The following is a 6,107-nucleotide window of genomic DNA, read 5'->3' as shown; positions in this document are numbered from 1 at the left end:
CAGAGGCTCCGAGCACGATGCAGAAAGGCTCCGGGTGCCAGCACCACCCTGCAGAGGGGCTGCCCGGGAGGCCCCTGCGTGCACTCAGGCCCCAGCTGCACCCCCAGGCCCGGAAGGGCTCACAGCTCAGGTGCTCACCAACCACCGCCCAGGGCACGCGTCTAGAGCCTACTGACTCAGGAGTGAAAGCCCTGACCAGCCGCCCAGGCGATTCCAGGTGCTTCCTGCTTATCAGTCATTTGATAGGTACCATCCTCCTCCTCACCATGGCCATCATCATGGGTACCATCCTCCTCCTCACCACTGTCATCTTCATGGGGACCATCCTCCTCCTCACCATGGCCATCATCATGGGTACCATCATCATCCTCACCACTGTCATCTTCATGGGGACCATCCTCCTCCTCACCACTGTCATCTTCATGGGGACCATCATCATCCTCACCACTGTCATCTTCATGGGGACCATCCTCCTCCTCACCACTGTCATCTTCATGGGGACCATCATCATCCTCACCACTGTCATCTTCATGGGGACCATCCTCCTCCTCACCATGGCCATCATCATGGGTACCATCATCTTCCTCATCATCGTCATCATCCCCCATCCCCCTTTGATGATGGGGATAAATAGGACAGGACCTTCATCAACCTTCCCAATTCAACCCGGGGGTGGGCGGGGGGGAGCTGGTGGTAGTGTTTGGCTCAAGTCCCGGAACTCTGGTTCACACTCTTTACTTTTAACTATTTTGCTCTCTCTTCTCCTGCCTCTTTCCAGGCCGCCCTCACTTCTTCTCTTGCCATTTCTGTGAGAGGAGGGGTACACAGTAGATTTTGCAGATGAGAACCATCAAGCAGATGACAGGACTATCTTGGATTACCCTACTTAGAGCAGTCACTGGGTTGGGAGTCGAACATTTCCAGACTAACTTTCAAGAAGCCTCATTCTGGTATTTAGAAATGATCCAATAGAGGAAGAAATCCCCATATCCACCTCTTCAGCATTAATGTGCACCCAGATTCCCTGGAGGTGGAGTGAAAAGGCAGCCTCAGATTGGTCAGGTCTGGGTGGAGCCCAGAGGCTGCATTTCTAACAGGCACCCAGGTGATGAGAAGTTTCTGGTCTGAGGCCTGCCCTCTGAGCACCAAGGCCCTAGAAAACAGATATCCAGACCGGATTCCTGGGGTCTCCTGAGGCTGCCTCAGAAGCTGGCCTGGGGCTTGTGGGAAGGGGTTTTGAGTAAGATTCTCCTTGAAAGGGGGGTTTTTTCATGCTTTGAAAACAGGTTTGAAAACCACAGCCCTAAATATAATATCCCATACATTTGGAGAGACTTACTAGAATATGAAATTAGAAATTTCTCTCCCAAAGATCTTTTTTTTAATACACTTTGCTGACTCAGAGGAACTGGCAGCCATATTTGGACAACTGGCCTCACCGTGACCTCCCTGCTACCTAATGGAAAATGGAAAATGTTGAAGGTATTCTACTTAGAAATAATTATATTTACATGGCCTCCGTGGCATCCATCTCTCTCTCACACACAGACGCTTAGAGGAATACTTGCTTCTGGAATTCATCAGCTCCAGCTGCTTACTTCCATTTGAGGCCAGAACTTCATTTCTCCCCCCTGTGGTTAAGTTTCTTACGGGAGAGAGGGGGAGGGAAGGCTTCTAAGCAGCAATTATCAGAAATTGTTACCGTCCCTGAAAACTCAATCTGTCCCAAATTCTGAGAGCTCGCCACCGGATCAGAGGAAACGAGATATCGGGGTATTGAGCTGGACCGTAAGAGAATCCAGTGTTCTCCGTCCTCTCCAGATGTCGTCTGCCAGGAAAGGATTCTGTGATCAAATAAGATGGGGACACGCTGGGCTGAACAAGTTTCTCGACTCTAGGATTCCTTGGAGTCCTTCGTAAGTTAGCACGGTATCATGCTCCAAAGGGGGATTAGAGTCTGCAGTGTTGCCCAAATTGCCTTGATCACAGGGCCTGCTTCTCATAGATCTTCTCGAGGAACACTGGCATTCCATGGACTCCAATTTCTGGGACCACCTAATAGAGCCCCAGCTGTGGAGCATCTAACAAAACCCCCCAAACTGAGCAGACATCTTCCCATGTGGTCTGGTTCCCTCTGCCAGACACCAAGGCCTCCCACCTCCGGAATCACAATTCCAGGAAGGTCCTGCCAGAGACCCTCGGCAGCCCTGAGGGTGTGATGGCTGAGGCTGAGGCCAGAGGGTCGCCCCAGAGGCCAAGTGCCGCTGGTGCGAGCCTGGGACTGGCTTTCATTCCCCTTTGTGTCTCTAGGGTGGACTGCAGGGAGCCACCTGTAAATGTGGGATACACTGGATGTGGTGGGTCAGGGGAAGACGGTCTGGAGAGCAGCCAGGAGGAGGTGCCCAAGCCAGAGGGTGTACAGAGCTCCCAGGAGGGCAGGGAGAGTGGGAGCGAGGCCTCTGGTGTACGGGGCTGGGATCCGGCAGAGGGCAAGGGAGCAAGGGGCGTCTTCTGGGAAGGAGGGGGGCACAGGGGGAATCGGCGCCTCACCTTGTTTTGCGTGGACTTCCCTTCAGCTGCCCCAGAGCCTCAGGGTACTCATGTCTCAGACAGGGTTCTCTGACCATTTAAGGACCCTCGCAGGTCTGGCAGTGAAAGTAAAGTCTCTTGCACTTCTTTTGAAAAACAATTTTTTTTTTTTTAATGTGAAAACGTGTGTTTAGGAATAAAAATGCAACACACAATCAGAAACCACTATTCTATGAACAATGACATGATTACCTGCTCTAAGAACACAGAAATTAAGGTTTTATTTATTGATTGATTGATTTTTGGCGCCGTTGGGTCTTCGTTGCTGCACGCGGGCTTTCTCTAGTTGCGGCGAGCAGGGGCTACTCTTCGTTGCGGTGCGCGGGCTTCTCATTACGGTGGCTTCTCTTGTGGCGGAGCACAGGCTCTAGGCGCGCAGGCTTCAGTAGTTGTGGCACGTGGGCTCAGTAGTTGCGGCACGCGGGCTCAGTAGTTGTGGCTCGCGGGCTCTAGAGCACAGGCTCAGTAGTTGTGGCGCACGGGCTTAGTTGCTCTACAGCATGTGGGATCTTCCCGGACCAGGGCTTGGACCCATGTCCCCTGCACTGGCAGGCGGATTCTTAACTACTGCGCCACCAGGGAAGCCCCAGAAATTAAGTTTTAAAGGAATGCCATGAGGAAATAATTCTTTAAAGTCCTAGTCAATTTATTTTGTTAACAAAGATGAAATTTATTTGGCTCTGGTCACGGTTCCGTCATGTTTACTTTCTTTGTCCCAAAGTGTGATGACAGTCCATTCAAGGCAAGCTGGGTGACCTTGGTGTTGCACAGACAAGCATTTTTAATTTCAGTAGTTATGTTTTTGTTTTAACATTTATTCGAAAAAATGTAAACTAGAACCTCAAGTCTATGCCTCCCTGCATGTCCTTGCTTCGCTGGAGGCTAACGCAGGTGGCCCCAGGGCTCTGGCAAATGCTTGGCTGCAAAAGTTTACAAGGTGGGAGCAGAAATGACAATTGTGAGCGGGTGACTGCAGTTGTAGATGCCCAGGAAAATTCAGGAATCCCCCCAGGAATGTCCCCCGACTGCGAGGGAACTGGTCCCTGGGGCTGGGCAGGCAGGGCTGCGGGATCACAGGCTGAGCATACACTCCGGCCCCCGAGTCCCCTCCAGCCAGCACCCAGGGGGGCCGAGCCGCACAGAAGCTCAGCTGGTTTTCAAAACAACAGCAATGAACGCATGTTCCCTGATCTTCAGAACCCGGCGTCAAGGACTGCATCTCTCCCGCCAAGCCTCATGGTCCCTGGAAGTGACAGATGCCTGAGGACATGTAAGAAAGTCTTGGATGAAAAGAAAACACCAGAAAGGGGACAATTTTCTGCCCGTCCAGCTGCCTGACGCTGATCTGGCTTCTGTCTCTTCGGATTCCAAACCCTGGATTTCATTCACTGGCCGAGAGTATCTTAATTCGTCCTGCTCCCAGGACACCTGGCAAGACTGTGTTTAAAGTGTAACAGCGAGAAACTTCAGTCGCTCTAAAGAAGTCCCCGTTTGACCCCTTCAAGCTGCAGTTCGAAGTGACGCAGGCCTCGGTGTGCGCGGTGGCCAGGCTTAAATAATGCGAAACTTTCTGTTTTCTGACTACGGCTCCAACCTGGCTTAGGCAGAGGGCTCTGTCCATTTGTCACACTCCTGCAGGGGAGGAGTCCCTGGGACTTCGTGAGGGCTCCTTATATCAGGCACTATTCTAAGAACTTGACACTTACTAACTCATTTAACCCCGAGAGCCAAGGACGGTTATTATTCCCATTTCACGGATGAGGAGAGTAAGGCCTTACCAAGAGGCTAAGGAAATCCAGAGCTGGGCTTTCGAACTCTTGGCCACTCACTGTCCCCCCCGGGGAAGAGGTTCAGGACCTAAAGCCTTTCTAATCTCAGGCTCAAAAAAAACAAAAACAAACACCAGACATGTGGATTTCCACAGTCAGTAATTCTCAGCGTGGATTAAGGTGACCAGAATTTCCTCTAGAACAATGTGGGAATCGAAGAATCTAGAGGGATCTCCAGGCGCCTGGGTTTGAGAAACGTGGCTTCATGTCTGAGGAAATGCTACCTGGGAATGTAGCCCTAACTCCCAGCCACCTAGTGGGGAGAAGTTGGAGGGGGGAAGGGACTGAGGGACCTTCTGGAACCTTCTGGAACCTTCGTCCTGGGGTCTGGCCCAGGAAAGAGATCGGGTTTGGGGGTTTGCTGGGAAGCCCATTTGACCGGCTGCTTCCGAGCCCCAGGGCGTAACAGGGCCCGTTCTGTGCAGAACTGCAGATGTTGTGCAGTGACCGACCTGCCTTTGTTCCTGGGCCCAGGCCGGGTTTGCGGCCATGCTGCGCGCTGCTGTCTGGTTGGCAGCCTCGGGGGTTGTGCGGGTCCGCGTGCAGCGTCCTGCCCACCCTGATCCCGTGTGACACTTGGGACCGGCCATCACTGCTGCTCCTGGCCTGGGAGAAACCCAGTAGACGAGAGGAAGTGGGCTGGGGGCCTGTCTCCCAGGGCCCTAGGAGCTGGGGGCCGGCCAAGCAGACCCCCTTCCGCAGCCTTGGACAGAGACGTCTCTGGACCTTGGTGGGTAAAGTGGGTCTAACCTGTCTGCCCGCAGGTCTCGGCCTCAGGCCTCTTTTAGCCTCACCCACTTCCCCCTGAGCTCCGCCATGTGGGGGCTTGAAAAACATCTCTGTGCTGGGGGTTCCAGCCTTCTGTCTGCACTAAACTCCTGCCTGCCTGACATCCTCACGTGGATTTTATGTGTCTCACACTTCACCCCGATCGCCCCACACCAGGCCTGCCCCCCCTTGGGTGATGCCAACCCCATCCGCCCAGGCACCCAGGCACCCAGGCCAGCACCCTGGACGTTGTCCCTGGTTTCTTTCATATCCAGTCCACCACGAATTGGCATCTAGATCAGGAGCCTCCTTTCCTGGATTGTTGCTGTGGCGCCTGCCCTTGTTTCCCACTCCGCAGAGTGAGCCCTCACCCTGTGCGTCCCCTGTGGCCCTCTGAGGCCCTGCACACTCAGAGCTCAGACCCCTGACTGGCCTGCTGCACCCCTGGCCTCGTGTCCTATGCTCTCCCCCTCCTCCCTCCAGCCCATGGCAGGGGGCTCCGACCTCAGGGCCTTTGTCCCTCCACTGGGAGTGCGCTTCCCAGATACCCGAGTAGCTGCTTCCTTGCCTCCAAATTCGTGCTCTAACTGCCACCTTCACGGGTCACTCTACTTACAACGGCCGTGACGCGTCATCCTCTCCCTCTTGCCTGATTCCTCTTTCTCTGTAACAGTTTCCCTGCAAATAAACCACACAGTTTACTTCTTTGCCTTCATCATCTGTCCGCTTCCTTGGGAGGAGGAGCAGGGATTCTTGCCCATTCTGGTCGCTCCCCATCTGGGCACCTCCTGCCTGCTGCCAAGTAGGTGCTGATGCCTCTTTGTCACCTGAAAACCCTGCCTGTCCTGCGCTTTATGGAGAAACGTGCTCTTCAAACACAGGGGCCCCTCCTCATGGTTAAGATGCACAATTTCCAAGCTG

General features: G+C 53.7%; 1 protein-coding gene across 34 annotated transcripts in view; it reads right to left on the bottom strand.

Annotated features, from left to right (window-relative positions):
* Positions 1–6,107, bottom strand: part of ZNF438 (zinc finger protein 438) — a 215,358-nt gene that overhangs the window by 20,751 nt on the left and 188,500 nt on the right. For 26 of the 34 annotated variants that reach the window (XR_014242897.1, XR_014242898.1, XR_014242907.1 and 23 more), the window contains one exon: positions 5,803–5,864. The gene's annotated coding sequence lies outside the window, so the exon portion shown is untranslated. Of the gene's footprint in view, positions 1–3,214; positions 4,222–4,367; positions 5,025–5,802; positions 5,865–6,107 lie in introns of those variants that run through there. The other 8 variants (XR_014242928.1, XR_014242925.1, XR_014242926.1 and 5 more) reach the window with 8 other exon arrangements.

This window comes from Balaenoptera borealis, assembly GCF_965194805.1.
Source record: "Balaenoptera borealis genome assembly, chromosome: 3".
Classification (NCBI taxonomy): domain Eukaryota; kingdom Metazoa; phylum Chordata; class Mammalia; order Artiodactyla; family Balaenopteridae; genus Balaenoptera; species Balaenoptera borealis.
This window is presented reverse-complemented; position numbering and strand designations above follow the sequence as displayed.